The following is a 24,245-nucleotide window of genomic DNA, read 5'->3' as shown; positions in this document are numbered from 1 at the left end:
TGTATCAAATATGTATTTTAATTTGCTAATTTTATCTGAAGTCTGAAATTTTGGAAAAGGAAAAAACTAAAATAGCTTCACTTTACTTTCAGGGTTGAGGAGTTCCTGATTTACAGTACATAGGAGAAAATAATTCCCTTGCGGGTTTGAACCCAAACAATCAACATGTACATGCAAGAGCTGAATCTGCTCTTAGTTGTATAGATTTTAGCAAGTTACTCCAGCTTTACTGGGCTATTTGCAAGTCAGCTTTAAATATGCAGCTGGATAGGCATCTTAGATGTGTAGGTAGGATACTCTACTCTCTCAGTCTTTTGTTTGCTTAGCAATGGCAAAAGAAACACCCAGGAAACCTCATCACTGCTTTCTTTTTATAGTCATAGTATTTCTCAAATTGCAACCTAATAGGATGTAATCTATCATATAATTGCTCATGATTTAATTATCCCACATTGGTTTTTTTCTAGCTGAATTATTGATTTCTCATTAAAGCTGTTCTGTTTATACTTTGTGATATTATTGTTGTTCACTGTTTTTCTTCCTAAGTAAATGGATGTTCCATGATGGCTTGAATTTTGTTCTGCTCTGTCCTTTTTTAACCCACAATCACTTTTGATAAAAAAAAACACAATAATAATAAAAATAAAAAAAATAAAATAAAAAGTAAGTCTTGTGTCTAAACAGGTGCATATATCAACAATTAACCACTTATTGACCATTAACAGAGGATGCTGACATTTACAAAGTCCTCTTTCTGTCATTAAATTCCAGTACAGCTCTGAAGAGAGCTCACACTCTGCCCTTGTGAGGCCCCATTCTTCATACTGTGTCCAGGTCTGTAACCCCCAGTACAAGAAAGACAGAGAACTGTTGGAGAGGGTGCAGAGAAGAACTACAAAGATGGTCAGAGGGCTGGAGCACCTCCTCTACAAAAACAGCCTTTTAGTACCTAAAGGATGCCTATAAACAGTAAGGAAATCAACTGGTCCCTGATGGCCACCCCTCTTCTGATGGAGCTCAGGATACCATTTGCTTTTCAAGCTGCAAGAGCACACAGTTGGCTTATACTCTCACAAAGTGTTATACTTTCTTATGGAGGCTGAACAACAGAAAACATGGATGTCATTCTATTGATTTACTACTGCACTCATCTTCAGAAATACCTACATTCAATTGCCCTTGCTGAATTTTCTCAGCTTTTCTCTCATATCTGAAAAGTAAGCAGTGGTATTCGGTGAAAACCCATCAAAGATGATTGAATGGAAACAGAAACAAACAAACGTTCTGATGTCAGAATGTTCTGTCCTGTTCCTTTTAGAAAATAAAGGTGCTCTGAGTGATATTTTCAGTCCATACAATACATCAACCTATTGTGAAAATCCATCAAAGCGTATCTTTTAAAAAACTGAAAAATCTGGGGTCTTGCTATGGGGCACTACTGTTGAAAAAGAGCAAAGTGAAGTTGATAAAATAAAGGCAACAAAGACAAAATGAAACTGTAAAACAAATGCACTTATCATGGTTTACTTGCAGTCTATCTGCAGAGATATAGCTGAGTTAGGAGTGGCCACATTAGCCATTTCATCAAGGTCAAGAATCCCGAATAAGTTGCTATGGGAAACAAATTACTGAGGTGTCAGCTGAAGCTGAAGGTTCAGATATGAGGGAACTTTGCCCATTATACGCTCGAAAGATTTCCGGAACAACAGAAACTGGAAAAGAGCATACTGGTAATAACAAGATGAGGAAAGCAGATGTTTCATTGACCTTTGCTCTATTCATTCAGACTACCCATTTACCAGCATGCCTGAGTGGACTAGAATGGAATTGCAAATGAGTACTCTCCTGAGGCACAAGTAAATAAATAAATAATATATATATATATATGTATATGAAATATGTATATACATTCAGTATGATATGGAAAAGAAACTCATGCTGTTAGTGAAGATGAAGGCAGACAGTCCTAATTTTATTATGGCATTAATTTCAGAGAAAGGAATTCAAAGTTTAATTTACTCATTTAATAGATGGTCATTGTGAACATAATCTTGACTAAAATTGTCAGTGGAAAGACAATTAGGAGGACAAAGCCTTACCTTGACATCCTTTTTTTCCAACAAATTTGTATTCCTGACCCCATGGTGCTTACATTAAGATTTGTACAAGTTAGGACATTTTAGGTTTGCACCATGAAGTAAACTGCATTCAAGAGAGAATTTATGCTTAATTACACACACTAGATCAGTAAAGTTTAGGGTAAATCACTCTCACTAGTTTGATACCAGTAATAATGCTGCTCACTCAGCAGCTGTGAGAGGGCTTCCAGAAAATAGTCCAATCACAAAAGAATAATGCATCTTCTCCTTACGGCATAATTTTCTCATTCTTTCAACTTTCTCATGGCAGAATTTAACATTATGTAGAACAGAACAAGAAAGGGTTTTCACAGTGAGTACAATGGTTACTACCAAGAATAGTGTTAATGCCATGGTCTGTTGCTAAGTGTAGGAATGAACCAATGAAAGAGCTGTTGTTTTGATTCTCAACTAAGAACTCAACTGGGACGAAGTTAAAAAAGAAAAACACCAAACACCTGCTTTCAAGACTTATATTGGATGTTGTGAATGAAATAGGCTAAATTAATTTCCATTAATGAAAAAAAAAAAAAATAGAACAGATGAATTTTGGCCTTCTGTTTTGTTTACTACAGGCTGTATAGCCCAAGTACTATCTTCTTTTCCCAGTCATTCCTGCTATGGTTTTATATTTGGATGTTCTTCAATAGAGGAGTATTTGGGAGATCAGGCTGGCATAAAGAATGAGAAATGAACATCTCTAGTTTAACTCCTTCCATCACTTCTACAACATCTGTGCTACTAAAAAGTTAGAAAGATATTTTTTGTTAACTTTAATGGAAAAGTAAAAACGACAGAAGTAGAAAAGAAAAAACAACCAAAGATTTGTTAGGGAGGCATAAGAAAGACTTTTTGAGAAACTGTATTACACCATGGGACTTCACTGGCAATGCTTTGCATGGGAACATATTATATCTGCATCTGCATTTATGTATCTAATATATCTGGAGAGATATACTGTGAGTGGCTTTTCGGTATCTAAAAGGGGGTTATAAGAAGGAAGCAGACAGACTCTTTAGCAGGGTCTGTTGTGATAGGACAAGGAGAAGTGGGCAAGGAGACTGGATATAAGGAAAACATTGTTTAAAATTCAGGTGGTGAGGCACTGGAACAGGTTGTCCAGAAATGCAGTGGGTGCCCCGTCCCTAGAGACATTCAAGGCCAGGCTGGACCAAACTCTTGATTATCTGATCTAGCTGTAGATGTCCCTGTACATTGCAGAACAGATGGAGTAAAATACCTTTCAAGGTTCCTTTCATCGTAAACAATATCAATCAAAATAGAATAAACAATTATGTGATTATTCTGCTTTAAATATTTGTCTTGCTTTTTCCCTGTGTTGTAATGATGTAAAGTGAATTAAATCTGAATATACATTTTCATCATGGCACTGAAAAAATTCTGAAGTCCTGGAATCTTTTTTCTTTGAATTAGGCCTTACTGCGCTAAAATACTGTACAAATGTAACTGAATGTCATGACACGAATGCATAGCAGAAGTTCTCTGCAGCTCAAGAGAGCTGCACATTAGTGCAGGCTGTCCCTCTGCAGTCCATGAGCACCACACAGAGCAGATCTCCAAATGCAGCTCAACAGTGGATAAGGCTGAAGGAGGCTGCGGCCCATGGAAAGCCCCCACAGGAGCAGCCCCAGGCCTGAGCTGTAGCCATGGAGAGGAGATTTCAGTGGGGCAGAAAGGCTGAAGGAGCTGACACCTGTGGGGATCTGTGCTGGAGTTGTTCCTGAAGAATGAGCTCTGCAGTATGGACCCATGTTGGTGCAATGTTTGGAGAATTACAGTCTTCAGAAAAAAATTGAAAAAATCACAATTTCAGCTACTGCTCCTAGGCTTGAAAATCAAATGCCTTAGTATTACCAACTTTATGCAGCTGGAGATTGGCATCACTGAAATGGAATAACCCGGGGAAGTGAAACAGGTACTTAACAATGCACTTCTGCCAGAGCAAGAGTAGAAAATACCTAGCTTTCAAGACTCAAAGAAATAAAGGAAAGCAGAAAGATTAAATACTGCAAATTTCATTGTTTCTTGTGTGAGGATAGTGGAGAAAGATTAGATAACTTTGATCTATTAAAGGAAAAGAAATAAAGGTAAGATGCTTTTAAGAATTAAGAAGCTTCTTTATACCCTTAAAGTGGGAAAACTAACTGAATTTAATAAGAAATTATAAATTGGACTGATGTTGTTAAAAGGAATCTTGAAATTATGATGGAAATGACTCTTTTGATTGTTTAAGCATAAGAAATGTTACTTCACAGCCTAAGACTACTATAAAGACACAAATCTTGAATGATTATGTCATACTTGATAGTGATTTAACAATGTATTAACCAAAACACATCCTCATCCTATATTGGGTAGCACAAACTGATGCAACTGGAATTGTATACTGATGTATTTCAGCTAAGAGAAAGCAGGAAAACTGTCTCTGTACTTCCTAGGAAGAGAGTAGATAAAGTTGTTGCTTGTCATATTAGGGAACAGCAGTCAATAACTTAGATGACCTCCTTGCTTTTTCTTGTTCCCATTTTCAGAATTTTCTCTGTAAGGATGGGAAATACTTTATAGATGATTTTAAGGTGAACATATTCAGTAGATCACAAACGGAAAGAAGTAGTGCTGGGGAGAGAAAAAAGATAAAAATCTAAAAAGGTGCAGTGAATAGGTGCAATAAGTGATGAGCTAAGGAACCAAAAAAACGTATGAGCAAAAGGAAGAAGAAACTCAGGCAACTAATGCAGACTGTGGAGAGAAGATATGAGTGAAAGCAAATATATTTGCTCTGTCTGTTTATACTTCCCAAGACTGAAATACAAAGCCAGTAAAAATCTTTTCCAAAGTCAGAGACATTTTGTGCTGAGCGCACAACATGGTCCTGGGGCTTTTTTGGTACAGAAAACTTCAGCTCGGACTTTTACATCATTGCTACTACCAAAAAGTCTTGTGATTTGCCTTTGCTTAGAAGAGCGGCTTACTGAGTAGCCTTCACTAAGATGAATCATAGTGTTGCAGAAAGGAACAAGGTCGAAACTTGAACTCATGGGTACTCCAGGGTTGATTTTATTAACAAGCTCAGTGCTCAGTGCAACATGCATACAGAGCTTCGGTCACTCCTAGTGAATGACAATCAAGCTTTACAAAGGTCCTATATTTATATGATCAGGAAAACATTACATCACTTATGTTATTTATTCTCATGATTAATCAGTCTATCTTTAGTTCTTCTTTCCCAAAATGCTGTGTTCCATCTCAGGCCCAGACTTCATGCTTCACGTGTTGTTATTCTTTTGAACTTGTCCAAAAATTCATTATCTTCTTTCATTCAAGCCATCCGAGCTAGACCAATCCATTCCATCTGTCTTATGATTTTAACTTATTAACTACTAAATAGCAATGTCAGCACTATTATCGTCTAACTGCTGTTTTATAGTCTAACACCCCTACATGGGTTACGGTTCAAGACTATACAGGGGATACATGAGTAGCATATTGGTTGAGAGCTTTACCATTTTCCCTATCACATAGCTAATATTATTTTCTTTATTTGTGTGCAGTTTAAATTCTGGGGAAGGACTATTTTCTGAAGTGCAGAAAGCAAAATTATGGAGAGAACAAATATCTACATTTTGCAGTTGTTAGTGAGAGCCATTATCTGATCATTCCAGATGTTATAGTTATATCAAGCATTGGAGGAACTGATACATTGTTGATCTCCTGGTAGACTCCAATAGTTTGTTAGCTCAATTTCAGATACATTTAAGTTATTCTAATGCATTGCTGACCAAATGTTTTATTGTTTGTTTTTTTTTTTTGCATATATATAATAAAAAAATATATACAGAGGAAACATCTGAGTCAACTCCAGTCTACATAAATGATAACATATAACATGAAGAAGGAGGTAGGATTATATGCTAAAAGCCATATAAGTTTTCAGTGTCTGATTACAGACCTGTCTTTATAATGAGTCTCCCTTTACTCTGTGTTTTTGAAATGCTGCCTTTTTAAAAAATTAGTCTTAACTAGCACTGTTATGCAGAGGATAAACCTATTGAATTTCCATAGATGTTATAAATAAACTTATCCTTTAAACCTCACCTCCTTCTTGTATTATTATAAAAAGATTTTTTTTTTCAGCTAGAAAAAGGAGATAAAAGATACAGCTAAGTGAATGAACTTACTGTTATTCATGTCCCCCTAATGTAAGTCATTTCTTTCTTGCACTCCTGCTAATCAATATTGAAATTACAGTTTTAAACCTTGTTTGTAATGTTACACCTAAATTCTTTGATTACCTTCTTCTATTTGTAAATTATTTCATTTTTCATGTATCCCCTTACTTGCAAGCAAACAGGACACTTGCATCTATGTACCAAAGTGCTTAAAGTCTCAGCTTAAGGTTCCAGTTGGCAGTCTGGAAAGCAATAATACCTGTAATTTCTGTGGAAATTTGTGTTGGTACCTATTTCTGCAAAGTTAGGCATTGAAATTCAGGATATTTTTCAGTCTATATATATTTTATTTCCCCCACTGAAACTGAAAAGCTCACCCTTTTCAAACATACTCAAGTCCTCAGAAAAATGAGCTTAATTTTGGTGTATGACTTAGGAGTGGAATGAACTATGGAGTTATAACTTAAAAGAAATTCCAGTTTTGCTTACCTTACTTAAGATCTCTGTGAAATTCAAACATTTCATAGTATCATAGTATCATAGTCTCGTGCAGGTAGAAGGGACCTTAGAGATCATTGAGTCCAACCCCCGGGATTCGAGCCACTGTGTAGCAGTGTGGCACTTCTACCACTTGCACCACAGGGGGAATTCGAACCCCAGGCCCCAGTGTTGCAAGGTGGCAATCCTACCACTGCGCCACCGGATCACACAATTTAAGAAAGTGCAACGATAGACACAAATAATAAAAGTTAACTAAAAAGAATTTCACTTTAAAAAAGGGTGTGAACTCACTAGTTATAGTTTGTAAACTGAATAGTCATGAAACAGGTTAGTACTATTTCCTGGTACTTTCTGGATTATTGAGTTATTTATTTATTTGTTTATTCATATTCTTGAATTTTTCTCCCCACTGAGATAAACTTTTACCCTACCAGGAAGTAGAAAGCAAGAAACACCTTTTCTTAGAATGGAATTAAGAATTAAGTGGGAGGGTGGGAAGATCAGAAGCAGTAGTGCTTTACCCTCACATGAGTAGTTCCTTAGGTATATCTCCTAAATTAAATGTAGTTTGATAAGATTGTTATTCATATTTGTTTTGTACTGATGTATTGAGTTGACATGTCTTTTATTATTATTATTATTATTATTATTATTATTATTATTATTATTATTATTATTATTATTATTATTATTATTTATTATTATTATTATTATTTTATTTACAGACATATAAGAAGGATATTACAACATTTTGTTTCTAATAGGTTTTCTTTTTCTTTAGTAATTACTATTTGTGTTAACCTTAGTAGGAAGGCAAACCTCCTTGTGTCATACATCTGTATAAAGGAAGCAGAGAAGAAGACATAATGAAGCTGTTTCTAATAAGTGGTCTAATGATTTGGATGACTCTCAAAACTTATTTGAGAGAATGTCTTTCACTTGGCTGGGACTCTGTGGTTTGTAACAGATGCATGAAAATCACCAAAACAGTTCTGACAGAAGTTACAAACATACAGGATACAACCGTAGACAGTCAGAACACTCATTTTCTATGTTCTTTGATTGTTTCTAGTTGTTCAAACATTTCAGCAGGTGCACAAACTACTACATAGCGAATATCATCAATCAAGATTATTTTCTCCATGTGAACTTTTTGTGGTTTAATTAAAGGCTCTCTTGTGGCAGCAGTGAATTTGTACATCCATCATGAGCCAGAAAATCATCAGACTGTAGGGAAAAGAATTCCACCACAGAAGCAATGAAAATCAAGGTTCCTACTACAGTATCTATTTATCTCTATTTATTTATTTTCTTCTTTCTCCAGCTTATATTGGCAGTTTTAGGCAATCCTTCTCCCAGGGTTAATGCCAGATGTCTGCTCTCCTCTCTGGCTTATGCACTTTGATTCTTCAATCTGGCATTGACTACTCTATGCTTTAAGCTTTCCAGCTATAAAAGTGTTTAAATCGTCATGTTATCATATTCATAAAATAGTAGCTCAAAGAATATTCATACTCAGAAAAACAGATTTCTGAGAGGAAGATTCATTCTTGTATTAATTTTTCCTTTAATTATTCCCTTTTCATTCCCTCTAGTTATTTTAATGTACACATGCATAAAAACTTTCTCAGCATCATTCAGCAGAAGTTGTTTAAATGCCTTAAGAAGCAACTTATGAATTTGATGTCTAGCTCACCATACACACGACTGTCAGTATTTTCAATGGTCCCTTTCCCTACAATACTAAAAATATTTTTAAAATAAAAAATATATATATGAAAAAAAACCAAACCAAACCAAAACAAACAAAAAAAAAAACAACAGCACTACATAGTCTCCTACTATGCTCACCCTTGTATGCAAACATTCTCCCTCTATTCTGGAGAAAATACAGAAGCTGGAGCACTGAGGTAAACACCACTGTAGCAGACCTGCTTTCTAAAATGTATTTTCCCTAAAGACACTGATGTGCTACCAGTACGTACAAAACTTAACTTCTGTTCGACACTTTGACCTTCAAGTTTAGTTCCTTGGAAGCAAGAGAAACAGACTGTTCTGCAGGGAAAAAAATCTTGGACATAACCACAGCAAGACCTGCATTCCTTTGTGACAGTAGTCTTATACCTTTATCACTTTAGATGATCAAGAGGAATTACTGTACAATAAAAATAAATATGCAAATTTTTACTTTTATTTATTTATTTATTTTTAATTGCATGTTTGAGAATTCCAGAACTTTGAATTTTGACCAGAACATTTGAGCTTTGTTCAAAGCAGAACACAGCTAACATGCCCCTGCTTCCTTATCACATTTCCCTCTCCCTCCATTCCAATCTGTCATCTGCTGAATATTGCTGAAAGTTTCAATCTTCAAAATTTAAACCTGATAACATGGTTTGGGCCAATAGTGATTCCTGTTTCTGGAGAACCTTATTCACATATTGAAAATTTTCTTGACTTTTCCATCTCATACTTTCCATTTCATCCTGTGCTTCTAATCCCCCGATACATCTCACTTTGTGGTCTCCAATGGTATCATTGGTAAGGCAGTTCAAATATCGTGACTGTTTCCACTACTTTTGAGTCTTTTTTTCCTTACTTTGCCTCCTCTCACATTTGTATCAATTATCTGCTTGTGGAAGTGAAAGGAACATTGGACTTCATTTTCATTCCCTCACCACAAAGAAAACATCCGCACCTCCTTGCCTTCAGAAAATCTTACATAGAACACTATTAATTTGTTGTTGAACCTATTTCTTGTTCTCAATGTAGTGCATCATTTTGAGTCTTCTATGAATTTCATACCATATCACTTTGTAGAAAATTCCATATTTTCATAATTTATGGTAATTTATGCTATTTTTTGTGGAGAGTGACTTTGTTACTTTTCACACGCTTTATTCTTACATTCACTGGCATTTGAAACAGTTTCAGTGCGCATATATAGGAAGTTCTTTGATATGTCTTTAATGATATTTTATGCATTCTATCATTGTGTCAATCAACCAGGAGCCTAGCACAAATGCATGCATTATATCCAAAATACTAGTGAAAGCTACTATAGAGTCAGGAATTTTGTTCAGCGATTTTCATGTTCATACATCACTTTCAGCAACTCCATTTGGCAAAAGTTTTGTAACTCATGACAGGAGTTTTCTTATTAATCTGTACAAAGAAAGTACCAATTCTCAACCACTTCTGTGCATAGTCTCTTTTTTTTCCTTTTTCTTTTAATTATTATTTTATTTTAAACGTATTTATAATTGGGCTTAACTGTAATAAATAAAAACTGAAATTATGTCCACTAATACATTTACTTAGGATGGCATGTGTTTTTCCACTCAGTGCTGGAGTGGTCACGCATTAACTTTGAGTCTGCTCCGGGATACACTCACAAATTTAACTTTATTTCTGTTCAGTTCAACTTGTGTAGACAAATATTAAGTTCTTTAACACTTAAAACTGTCTCTCCTTAAATGAGAACATGAGAACCTTTCCTATTTTTTCTTCCCGTTTAAAAAAAAAAAAAAAAAAAAAGAGATTACATTTAATGTCTCACTGTCTTTATTAATAGTTAAATTATTTTTGAAATAGTAAGACTGTAATAGAAGTATGACTCCAAAGGTGAGCTCTTACTATGAAGTAAAACAGTCACATTCATCCAGGAACATTATGAAGTGGATCTTGTCTGAGATGTTTTGCCTTATGTTTATGTGACCCACTAGAGGTAATTATGATGTTTACTGGTATTACTCTTTTAAAAGACCACATACCAATTAGTTAGGAGAAAAGTTAAGTTGTAGTTAAGTTTCCACTCCAGTAATAGGCTGCACATAATCCAATCAACTTAAGGGGTCTATGTTCCTTGTGTGGTGGTTCTTTGTTTTTGCCAGTGCAGAGCTGGCTCACTGCAGGCTCTTTCAGATGATGCTACCTTTACTTACTTAACAACGAAATTTACATCCAAGAAGCCATCATAAGCTTCATTTTTCCTCTGAATGGTTTTCTGAGGAAACAGTATGTTTTGTGACAGAAGCCATAACCTGCTGAAATCTCTAGAGTCTATAGAAGTCAGCAGATGTAACTAATAAGTTGCAGCATAAGGTTTCCTTTTGATTATTTCAGTGTAGACTGGGTGTTCTAAAATGGTAGCATTTCATAGAATCTTAAAATCATAGAATAGTTTGAGTTGGAAGGGACCTATAAGATCATCTAGTTCCAATCCTCCTTCTATAGACAGGGACACTTCCCTCTAGATAAGGTTGCTCCAAGTCCCATCCAGCCTGGCTTTGAATACTTCCATGGAGGGAGCATTCATAACCTCAATGGATGACCTGTTCCAGTGCCTCACCACCCTCACAGTAAAGAATTGTTTTCTTCATGATATCTATTGTAGTTCCCACAGTAATTTGGAAATTACTTGAAGTTCAGCTCATGCCAGAAAGAGCAAAGAGAAAAGGATACATTTTAAAAGGCAAATTTCTGTACCTAAAATTAATTTTGTACAGTTTGAAGTGAATGCAGAGATCTAGAATAGCTTATAGTTTTACATATAGTTTTAAAGGTCACACTATGAATTGATAAACTGCTTTGTTGTTTTTGTGCTAATGAAAGCTTTTTTTTTTTTTTTTTTTTTCCTAAAATTGTTCAACCACAGTTCAATGGGGATTCCAACATAACAGTCTTTGTAACCCAACATAACATCCAGGAACAAAGAGAATTCATCAGTTGTGTTTTATCACTTGCCCATAAGATTTCATGACCTCTCACAGAATATTCTCAAAGTTTCTAAAACAAGAACCTCTTGCTAACATCTCCAGTCAATTCACTCTGATCATGTAATCAAACAAGCCTGCAAAGAACCTGCCAGGCAATTTTTCTCCAAAGCGTTTGAACCTTGAAGGCATATTTCTAGTGCCAAAAGTCATTACAGAATGGAAAACCTCTTAGTCAGGTACAATCAAGTGTGAATCTTGGTCTCTGGGTATATAAATTTTTAGATTTAGGGCATGTTAGTGTTAACAACTTGACAGCTTGTCTGAAACAATTAATTTTTTAACCCAAAGGATCTCTGCTGTCATAACTTTTTACCATTAGCACAGAAGTGTTTGAAACCAGACTGGCAGCAAGAAATCAGTTTTTGCTATAAATTAAATGATATTTTTTGCCTGATTTATTTTTATTTTTAAGTATTGAAACAGCTACATTTAGTAGTAATTTGTTAAAAAAATAAAAAAAAAAATAAAAAAAAATAATAAAAAAAAAAGAGTGAGCTAAGCTCCAGCTATTTTTATCTGGAAAAGGATTTTGCTAATATAGTTGTAAAATCACTGTGAACAAAGAAAATACAATAGGCAAGGGAGAATGGAAGGACATCGCAGACTTTGCACATGGGAAAAAAAAACAGAAATTTAACACTTTATCAATATTCTGTAGCATGAAATCATGCTGTGCTGTTTAAAAATACTTCTTATCTCTCACTGGGCAAAGAACCATAATAGTAAATTAATCCAAGAGCTAACATCAGGTGGTCATTTGAAACATTCTTTGTTTTCTCATAGAAAGAAGTGTGACACTTTGAGTTCATATGAACTGACTGCACAGCTGTTTTGATCTTACTGGGAAATGGTGGAAAGAAATGTATGTTAACTAAATTTTAATGTGTTAAAAGATGTATGTGTTCTTGTTTTCTTGTAGTCCCTTTCTTTTTCTTTGTTATTTTCCCCCCACCCCCACCTTTTTGTAGATTTAAATAACATAATATGACATTGGCAGATGCCATTGGCCATATTTACTAGAGACTCATTTAAGGTAAATTCACAGTGACTATAGCATTTTAAATGTGAAAGTTTTCTAAATTCATTCAATAGTTTGTGTATTTGTTTAATGCATGAATTCATGTATTATTTCCCCATTTATCTACAGCTTTCCCATCTATTTATAATTTCCTGTGAACCTCTGTGTGCCCACTACTGTAATGTCCATTCAGTTCCTTTATGGCTCTGTTGATACACTTCACTTTGCACTCCCCGAGGCCCTTTTCTGACCACTCCCATTCTTCAGAATTTGGTTCATAGATGTACTGACAGTCTTTAGGCCTCTTTTTTCTCCCTCAAAATTTGGTTCAAGAAAAGGGGGCAACTTGAATTTTTGGAGTGCTCACATTCACAGTTTTGACTGTATAGACTCAGTTATGTTAACTTCATTAAGGTCAGTGAACTCCCACTGCCTTTAGCATGTAAGTTTTGCTATCATTCCCAATACACAGAGTCAGGCACTCACTTATAGGCATTTTTGTCCATTTGTTCTTATATGAGTGACCGAACTAGAAGTCATGGAGGGCTTTGGCATCAGATTCAAGCTAAGAGCTGTTCTCTGGATACTGTCTCCTCTATTACTCTGTCTTTCTCAGATGGCTGTAACTATTGGCTCAAGATGATTTCAGTGGCCTAGAGATCAGCAATATTTATCTCTGACAGCACTGAGACATGAATAATTATTGATGGTGGAGCAGGCTGTGTGCATGTGGGGGGAGGTGGTTGTTTCAGAGCTACACCACTGTCACAATTACAGAGTTGTCAGACAATATGATTTCTGCTGCATCCTAAGTTCTCTAATTGTTTATCATATTAACCTTGGGTGATCTTGCAATCTCCTGTCTGCAACATTAATCAGCTGACATCATCCAATGCTCTGAAAGGAAGGACGTTACCAGAATACATTTCCAATGAGAAGGGCAGTGGGGCTTGGTGACCTGAGAAAAAGGATTGAAAAGATCTTCGCATTTTATCTTTGCCATGTAAAATGAGTCACTTCCATCTCTGCATCGTCCTGCCCTTTGCCTGAAAGAGTCTTGTCTGAGCTAGACGGCCAGCTGCTTGGAACAAGCTGTGGCTGCTCTTGTGATGAACACTGGTAAAATAAGAAGCAAGTTCAAATTTGCTCCATTACAGGTTCAAATTATCATCAGAAGATACCTTGCTATTCCACACTCAGCTTAGCCTTTGCTAGCCCTGAAAATACAGTAGAGATCTGGAGAACATCCAGACATCTCTGTGTGTTTTCAGAGTTGCTATTATTCATCAACTATTCCTAGGTCCTCATTAGTGGACAGAATTTGCATGAAAGGAATTGCTAAAGTCTTGGATATTTTTTTTTATCTGAAAATGTTCATATTTGTGACCTCAGAGATAGGAAGAACTGCTGAAACTCAATGGAGCTCAGTGAAATTAATGACCTTTTTTTTTTCCAGGAAACTAGACTGCATCATAATAAATACATAACAAGTAGCACTGCCACTGGAAGGACAAAAGTGTCATATTTATGAAATGCAAATTATTTATTTAACATTCAAATGAATATTTCAATAATCCTCACGGTCAATATGATTGATTTTTGCTTGATACTGTTTTGGAGAGGACTTCATGAGAAGTGAAGTAGATATAACTCACACAAGGATCAATTATTTGATTTCATCTGCAAATACAATATGTTTTATAGATGGTTTAAGTTACTGGATTTCTGGGATAAACTGATGGATGTTTGCTTTGTGCGTTAGTAACACAATCCTTTCCAGGCAATGATGGCTAAGATTAAATGGCTTAGGGCTCTAATGGAACCAGACATAAAATAATCCTCCAAATTCTCATCATGAATTGTGGCAGTGTGCCTCAAAATAGTTGACATGATCACTGAAATGATTCTGCACTGTGCTATGCCAGCTGAACATGAGGCTGTCTGCTCCCAGGATTAAACTTACCCCTTATGGTACACCATTTTAAAAATTGCTGCTACCAAATTCAGGAATGTTCTGGAAAGGGTCACCCCAGGTAAATTACATGGCTGCACAGCTTTGTTTAGAGAGTTTGGTTGAATGTGACCTGAGTTGCGGCACCCTGTAAGACCATAGTCCTAGTCCACACTTACTGAGAACAAAGAATAACTGTAAATATCCCTTTATTCTTGCTTGGATACTAGCAATATATCTGAAACTTGGTTTAATTTTGGGTACCTTGATTATGTGACATATTAATAAAGTCCTCAGACTGAGATCAGCGCTATGCATAGCTAAGAGGTTTGAAGCTCACATTTTGGTGCAGTATGCTATTCTGAGTGGAGTATAAAGGAACTTATGCCCCTCACACACATGAAGGATGCTGCTTATCAAACTGAGTTGCTTACTAGGAATGGCCTTCAAACTAAACCTACAAACAACTGCCCCCTGCCCAAAAAGAGGAAAGACAGACAAAAGATATTGAAAGGAATCTTTCATTTTTTCCTATGCAATTAATAAATCCTTAACTACTGATACTAAATTGTAGCTCTATTCAGTCAGACTGATGCTGGCAAGATATTTATACGATAACAGTTAGTGAGAAAACAAAACAAAACAACAACTACAAAAAAACTATTAGAAAATTATTCAGCTACACTGAAGTGGTGAATGGAACAGTTTCATTCCGTTAGCATGCATTCAAGAAAGAGATGTTAATTAGTTTCAGGAACTTCCAATATTTCAGAAAAACTTTATACTAATTTTCAGTTTCAGTCCAGAATTTTTGCCTTCTGGGGATCCTGTCAAAGTTTTCAATTAACAGATTTCCCTGTACAGGTTCTTCAAAGAAATAATGTTAAAAATAGAGGGCAAGAACTGCATTTTTCATTCCTTTCTTGTTATAAAAAGCAGGAAAAAAAAAAAAAAGTCAGCATTTCTGTACAAGTTTAATAATTCTGAATAAAGCCATAAAAAGAAATTCACTGTAACTTTTTAATCCATTAAAACTGAAATGAAAAATCATTGCATCTTTCCTATTCAATTTCGTGAGAAAACGACATTCACTGTTACCTATACTGCTTTTCCTCTTTCAAGCAAGAAGTTGCTAATGACTTTTAAAATACTACTGAAATTGCCAGTGTTTCTGGAGATGTCTTTCATCCTTTATTGATTTTTGACCACTTTAAAGATTGTACACTACCTTCAGGCTTTGCACTAACAGTAGTTAAACTGATGTTTTTTTATAGCCTGTCTTTGCAAAAGAAATTTTAGATGCTTGTTCAAATGGTATGTAATAGATATTATGTTCAGCTTATATGTACATTTATTAACACTGAACATGGTGTGTTATATTATGTGAAAACCTATCAGTGCTTTGAAGATTTGGATCCTTTGTCAGCTAAGAGGCCAATGACTCTTAATATGCAGAGTTGCCAAATGTTCTGTATATCTGGCACTTAGGAATACTTTGTTTAGCTATAAAATGTAGATATGTTCAAGCTGCATTTCTTCATGATTACAGTTAGCTCATACAACTAAAAGGCTGCAGCTTTACCAGACAATTTCTGTATTGGTTCATCTGACCTGAAAGGTTGGATTATCATTTAAAGAGTAATTCACTAATCTTTGGATTTGGTTTTCATCTGTCTAGCACATCCTTCATTCTCCCTCAAACGTCAGAGGTTTTCCTCAGCTCCAAGAACCACCATCCTTCTTTTCCTTCCCTCTTGATTCTCCTAATTATCTCAATATTTTTTTCTTGCTGTCATGAGTTAAATTCATAAAAAAAAATCTTTCTTTCCACTGTTTGTGACAATGATCAACCAACCAACCAAATGAACAACTGTCATTAATCTGAGTATGTTTTATAGACTTTCTACATTCTTAATGTTTCTAAGTAGTCAAAAATACTACTTATAATATTGTCAAGTTCTATGTTTCCCAGTTTGCATACACTGCAAATTGCAAGTATATCGCTGCTTCATATCTATTTCTTTATTATGCTTTTGATTGAAAGACACTAGGATGTATCTTTTATACATATTTTTACCTAAGATATTGTCTGTTTTAAGGCTATGTAAACTAAAAAACAGATGAGGAATCACTATGACTTGGATGTGAGATATGTATCTCTTGGCTTTCAGTAAAACAACTAATTACTGGGCATCTGGAAAAGCCTTTGAATACTCTTGGACACTTGTCAATCATCTGTTTCAGCGTGCATCTTTTAGAGGTTAATTATTCCTAGTTTTTCAGAAAATATGATATTTTGAAAACAAATTTATATCCTTTCTTTATATAAAGGCACAGGCAGCTTTTAGCATGAGCCTAGGGTTATAAAAAAATAGCTTCTTACTTTTTAGAGCATTTCACAAATGCCATATAGTATAGCATCTAGATCAGTGGTACTAATACGATTTCTTTATTTCATATGCACTGATGATGTATGTTGCATTCATAGTGTTATGGTTGAAAGCTTTTCATTTATTTATTTATTTATTTATTTATTTATTTATTTATTTATCCAACAATTTGTATGAATTCTCACTTAATTTTTTTGATGTAGCTGATTTTTTATTTTATATATAGTCATATTCTTTCATAATTTCTAAGGAAAAACGTTGCAGTAGACAGCAACAACAATAAAAGAAGAGCAGGCTTGAGACAGTCTAGGGAACGTAAATGTACACATGCCTATGGGATCTGATACAATGCATCCACGGGTCCTGAGGGAACCGGTGGATGACATTACTAAAACAATTTCCAGCATATCTGACATAACTGACATTCTGAATGAAGCCCAGTTGTCAAAAAGGAACAAAGGAGGACCTGGAGATGGTCAGTCTCCCATCTGTGCCCTACAAGATCATGGAGCAGATCTTCCTGGAGACTGTGCCAAGGCACATGGAAAATAAAGAGGGGACTGGTGACAGGCAGTATAGCTTCATTAAGGGCAAATCATGACTGTTAAGTGTGGGAGCCTTCTACAACAGAACTACAGTATGGTGACTCAGGGAAGTGCAACTGATGTCACCTACCTGGACTTCTGCAAAGCATTTGACACTGTCCCACAGGACGTATTTGTGCCTAAATTGAAGAGACATAAATATAACAAATAGATCAGACCTTTAATGAAAATTGTTTAATATGGAACATTTTCCTTTTCAAATACAAATCCTACACATAGAAGCAGTTGTCATAGGATTTCACAGCAGCTGTAGTTCAGTCAAATCATACTCGTGTAAGTAAGGCTCTCTCAAAGTATTTTCTCAAAGTATATTCTCAAAGTATATACTACTTTACAGGCTGCTCTCAGAGTGTGAAACAAATAAAATACAAGAAAAATCTACAAGTGTTTTTGCACTAATTCTGAAAGACTTTTGATTGAGATAATCTAGAACATGGTTTGGAAAAATGACATTTTTATTTCAGTGAAGTTACTGGTAAAAAATATGTTCTTTTTCAAAATAATATGCGTTATACCAAATTAACATGCCTCCTTTATTACTAGCTATTATTGTATTTAAACTGAAATAACTGTCTAGTTCAAATTACTTCTCAATGTAATTATAATATTTATTTCTATTAGAAAAATTATTTGCATATCTACCTACATAAAATATAAGTTTGGAATTGTGGGTCAATTAACTTGGCTTTTAGTCTATTCTTTTCTTTGAATTTATGCCTTTCTTTAAAATTGATGTAAGATTTACTGTCATGTAGTTTTTTATTATATATTATTAATGCTATTATTAATTATATTAATTAATTAATATATTATTAATGCTAACTTTTGTTGTAGAATTGATACAGTTATTTCTTACAATAAATCATGATGAAAAATGTATGAAATATGGATAAAAGTATATTCCTCACTTGTCCCATTACATTATACTGATTTGAACAAACTGGGAGGACCTCATATCATTAACATCTACCTCAGGAAAATAAATACGAGTGATGACAAGTCCACCTCTTCACACTTCAACCTGTCTTCTTCAAAGGTGTAAGTAGTAAATGGTAACACATAACTCATGAGTTATCTGCTCCATCTGCTTCTTCTTGCTTACAACAGCAATATTGACTGTATGATTTAGCATGATCTCATGTGCAAAGATATTTAATTAAGAAAGAAGCATGTGTTTCCACTACCATCAGAGCCAAATGCTTTCTCATGACTTCGCCCTTTGCTTGATTTAGTGCCTTGACTATGGTTATAATTATTTATCAATTCTAATTTGAAACATACACTCAAGCATGGTGTTAACTGTTTCTGGATATGTGCCATCCATTGGATTGTGGCAAACTGAACACCTTGCTTACACCAGCTGGAATATAAGAAAGAAAAAAAAAACCAAAAGTTTTGTTTCTTTTTTTTTTTTTTTTTGTCTGGTTAATGTTGATCATCTTATATTGTTACAAGCAATTATGTGGTTTATAAATATACACATTCATTAAGAGAGAGAAAATTACTGACGTCCATCCAAACTGGTTAGTGACACATAACTTTACCTTGAAGTTTAAAATACACCCATCATGCAAATAGGCTGGACAATAAACTTGCAATCTTTTTATGTGGGAGGAAGTCAACTTCAGAAAGTTCAGTCACTGAAGTTTACAGAAAAATTAATAATAATAATATTTTTTTTGCCTTGTCTACCAATGAGGAGTCTTTCAGACAGTGTTGATGATATATCCATTCTCCAGTACATGGAAACTCAAGGTAGTTGTATGTGAACAAGACCATATCCAAAATAATTAATAGCATGATCATATGGTCTTTTCCTCATGCTACGGCTATAACGAGAAGGACTATATTCAAGCTGTACTGCAGTAAGCTCCACTCCACTGTTACAGTTGTAATGGCTTACTTCCTATTGCTAAAAAATATCCCTGTGTTCTTCCTTACTTTATCATGTGTTCTTAGTTCTATATCCTCTGATAGTTGTGAAACGTGTTACATTTTTCAGACTGATCTCTACTTTCTGCGTACAAGTCAGGGAGAAGGGGAAAAGGAAATTGGATTCGTACAAAAATAGTAGGTATTTTTATTTAAGCTTCTCTAAGGCTGTGCTGAGTCATATTTGCTGCTCTCTGTAGCAGTAAAAATTCAGATTTTTAATTTTATTTATTTATTTATTTATTTTAATGTGAGGAAAGCCCAGGAAAGCTTCAAAGTCCCAGGGGATTCCTGGAGAATAATTAATAATTTCAGTGGACAGTTTCCAATTTATTGAGCTCTCAAGGTAACTGACATCTTATTAGTATAGATGCAGATAATTCTTTGTCAGTGTATCTCAGTGTCTGGGAATGCTTGAAGGTATTTCTATTTTATTGGTGAAGCTAAACTGTGCAGACATTTCTCCATGGATTTCAGATATCATCCCATCAATATCTGCACAGAAATGTTCATATTTGTGGGGAAAACAGTAATAATAAGCAACAACAACTACAAAAACCCAAACTTCATGTTTCGATTGCCTAATATTCCCCAACATTGTTAAAATCATTACCCAGAGACATTTATAATATTAAAAAGAAACAAAAAGAAAACCACCAACAAAGAAACAAATAAAACATGAGAATAGATAAAATTATTTTTTTCTCTGTCTTTCAGTATTGTGGTAGATAAATTAATATTAAAAAGTTTGGGAAGCTGTTAGACAATATAGTGATTGTAAATAGTTCAACAGCTTGATTAAACATTGGAACTAGTACTCCCAAATCATTTTTGTCAGGACTATGCCTCTTTCTTTCATCTTCCAGTTTGTATTGCTAGAGGGAGTTGCCACAATCCAGGTGCAAGACCTTGCACTTTGCTTTGTTGAACATCATGAGGTTCTCCTGGGCTCACTGCTCAAGCTGGCAGCCCGTGGCTTGGACAGGTATACCCTTGGCTGGGTAAGAAACTGGCTGTAGGGTTGGGCCCAGAGGGTGGCAATGAATAGAACTAAATTCAACTGGTGGCCAGTCATGAGTGGTGTTCCCCGGGGGTTGGTGCTGGGGCCTGTCCACTTCAATATATTTATTGATGACCTGGATGAGAGCCTTGAGTGCACCCTCAGTAATTTCGCAGATGACAACTTGGCTGGAAGTGTTGATCAGCCTGGGGGTAGCGAGGCCCTACAGAGGAATCTGGACAGGGTGGATATCTGGGCTGAAGCCAGTGCAATGAGGTTCAACAAGACCAAATGCCAGGTCCTGCACTTTGGCCTCACCAACCCCAGGCAACACTACAGGCTTGGGGCGGAGGGACTGGAAGACTGTGTAGAGAAAATGGACCTGGTTGTATTGACTGATGTTTGACTGAACATGAGCCAGGAGTGTGCCTAGGTGCCCAAGAAGGCCAATGGCATCCTGGCTTACATCAGAAACAGTGTTGCCAGCAAGAACAGGGATTGTCCCCCAGTACTCAGCTCTGGTGAGGCCACACCTCAAGTACTGTATCCGGTTTTGGTCCTTTCGCTGCAAAAAAGACATTGAGACCTGGGAGTGTGTTCAAAGAAGGGCAACAAAGCTGGTGAAGGGTTTAGGGCACAGGCCTTATGAGGAGTGGCTGAGGGAGCTGGGACTGTTCAGTCTGGAGAAGAGGTGGCTCAGGGGAGACCTCATTGCTCTCTATACCTGAAGGGAGGTTGTAGTGAGCTAGGGGTCAGCCACTTCTCTCATGTAACTGGTGATAGGACTAGAGGGAATGGCTTCAAATTGTGCTAGGGGAGATTTAGGCAGGACGTTAGGAAATACTATTTCTCTGACAGCATGTTCAGGCAGTGGAATGGGCTGCCAAAGGAGGTGGTGGAGTCATTGACCCTGGAAGTGTTCAAGGAAGATTTGGACATTGTTTTAAGGGACATGGTTTAGTGAGAACTGTTGGTGATGGGTGGATGGTTGGACTGGATGATCTTGTAGGTCATTTCCAACCTTGGTGACTCTGTCATTCTGTCATTCTGTCATTCTGTGACTGCATCACATAGCTTTGTGTCACAAACTTACTGAGGGTACACTTGATTCCATTTTTGATGAAAATGTTAAGAAATATTAGTCGCATATACCTGTAGGACACCATTCATCTTTGATCTCAATTTGTACATTAAGCCATTGACCATCACTCTCGGAGTATGATCTTGTAACCAGTTTTTCATCTATTGAAAATTTCACCCATCAAATCCTCATCTCTCCAGTTTGTAAAGCAGGATATTCTGGAGCACAATTTCAAATGTCTTATTGATATTCATACAGATGGCATCAGTGGGTTTTCCCTTGTTCCTTGATACAGTTACACCATAGAAGGCTACCAGGTTGGTCAAGCAGGACTTCTCCTTTGTGAAGCTCCCCATCCTGGAATAAATTAGCAGAAAAAGTATATTGGGAGCATAAATCCGTGGATGAAAATAGTGCTAAATTGGCAGTTGCTGTTATTTTAGTTTATTTTTGTTTATGACAAACTGTTTGAAAAGTTTCCAGCTCTTTTAAATAAATCCAGCTTTATTATTTTGATGAATGCAAATGAAAAGGTAACATAAAAAATGAAAAGGAGCATTTTAAATCCAGAGTAGGCATATTGGAAGGAGATAGCATACTTTTCTTGAACTGGTGAAGATAAGACGTGATGTCTTTATGATCCTAGTTATCTCTCTTGCCCCCAGCACCTTCATTACAATCAGCATGTGGTAGGATATCTCACTTCAGGGATATACCAATCTGCTCAGAGTAGTTAAAGGATCTCTATACTACACTTTAATGTGTTCTGCAGATACTTTCATGCCACTATAAACTTCAGTAATATCTTTTGCATTAGTTAATGGGCCTCCACAGAGCTTAGTAAAGTCAGTATACTGTAGCACACTAACAAATATATTATTGGCACCTCTCCTGGTAATGCATCATAATATCACCATCTGAGATATATAGTGTGCATTACTGATTTGTTTGTTTGTTTGTTTTTTCAGAAACGTACATTTTTAGTGCTACTCTTGTTGCTTAGAATGTGACTCATTTCGCAGGGCAAAAGTCTGGGCCTTCAAAAAACCCTTTTTTTGCAGTGCAGAATTTCCTGTCTGTGATACTCTTCGCTTTTCAGTATGTACTCAAGGTAGTTTTAAGCATTGTTCTTCTCAACCAAGGGAAAAACAAGAACAAGAACAAAACCAGCAATGACCTATTAAGGTTAATACTGTCCTGAGTAAAGGGACATTGAACTCTTCTGACATTTTGAGCTATAAAAATAGGGTGTTGAACACTCCAGCTTAAATTTCTCACACCAGACACTGACTGTAGCTTTTGTCTTTTCTATGGCTTCTCATCAGATTCTTCTGGATACCCTTTGTCTCTGTGGGCTATGTCGAGAATACTAAATTAAAGAGTATCATGAAACACTCAAGAGCTATGCAATTCTACTGGTCATACTGCCAAACTGTTACATTGGACCTAGATCTGGATTTGCCTGAACAAACTTCTGAGGACATTTTAGTAGCTTTCATGGATCTGAAAACATTCCTAAATATATTTGGATTGGGTCATGCAGTTTTGAAGTTTAATTTTGAGGACACATACCATTCACTGACACATTACCTCTGTATCAGAGAATTATCCTGGAATTTCACTAATACCAGTACTGCTTAAGAGTTTTATTAGCATGTTCTCATCTAATTCGCTCACCAAAGGTGAATGCTTATGTTTTTGTCACAATTTTTTAGTGTTTAATATAATGCATACCAATTCTAATAGCTGACTAATAAGTTATATAGAAAAATGAATACAATGAAAAATCCATTAATATCCCAAAGAATTCTAAATCCTGACATTTAAACAATGACAAGATGTAATGAAGTAGTAGGATGACTTGGTAGAATGAAAATACTCCAGTTCAGTTACATAAGCCTCAGTCATATGGACATTTAAATATGTGCTTAAAACAAGACTTGTGAGTCATTTACTTAGAATCAAAATGAAGACTGTGTTGCAGGAATGAGACTGATTAACCACTCTCAGATTAGATGAGTCTCAGCAAAATAATAGTAGAATAATTCCCTCTGGTTCTGGATGGGAGATGCTTAGCCCCTCAAAATGTATGGTGTTTTTAGTTTAGATTAGTTTACTTTTGTTCAGTTTTGTTGTGTTTTGTTTTGTTTCCCCGAAGTACAATACAGGAGTTAAGATTCTAAACTGAGGCTGGAGATCACAGAATCACAGAATCCTGGACATAGATACCTGATTGGGTAGATGTCTATATGTTTATAAAAATAACAGGAGGGATCAGCACAGTCTCTGTGGCGCAATGGGTTAGCGCGTTCGGCTGTTAACCGAAAGGTTGGTGGTTCGAGCCCACCCAGGGACGTGCTGTTTGGAAATTGAGCCCTCATGAGTGATGTGTGACGGAGGTTCCTTCTGACCTTTGTACCTGTGGGGGTTGATTTTGGAACATGCAAAAATAAAAATAGAGAGAAAAGTTAATTTTATTCTACTTGTCTATAAAATATTTCACACAGTATGAAGTATTTTTACTCATCTCTCTCAGAAAAAGAAAACATGTTGGATTCATATGTAAAAGAAAATTCCCCTTTAAATTCGTCAACCCCCGTAAGTATTCATGTTTGATTATGATGACCCCTCTATCTACACAGTGCCTTCATTGTGAATGGA

General features: G+C 35.7%; 1 non-coding gene across 1 annotated transcript; it reads left to right on the top strand.

Annotated features, from left to right (window-relative positions):
- The first annotated feature begins 23,866 nt into the window (after positions 1–23,866).
- Positions 23,867–23,940, top strand: TRNAN-GUU (transfer RNA asparagine (anticodon GUU)). The gene has a single exon. It is a non-coding gene; the product is annotated as a tRNA-Asn (tRNA).
- Positions 23,941–24,245: the final 305 nt, after the last annotated feature.

This window comes from Coturnix japonica, chromosome 2 (genome assembly GCF_054131305.1).
Source record: "Coturnix japonica strain WE chromosome 2, WE-NBRP24, whole genome shotgun sequence".
In the NCBI taxonomy this organism is placed as follows: Eukaryota; Metazoa; Chordata; class Aves; order Galliformes; family Phasianidae; genus Coturnix; species Coturnix japonica.
The sequence above is the reverse complement of the archived record's forward strand: the minus strand, read 5'-3'. Positions and strand labels throughout refer to the sequence as shown.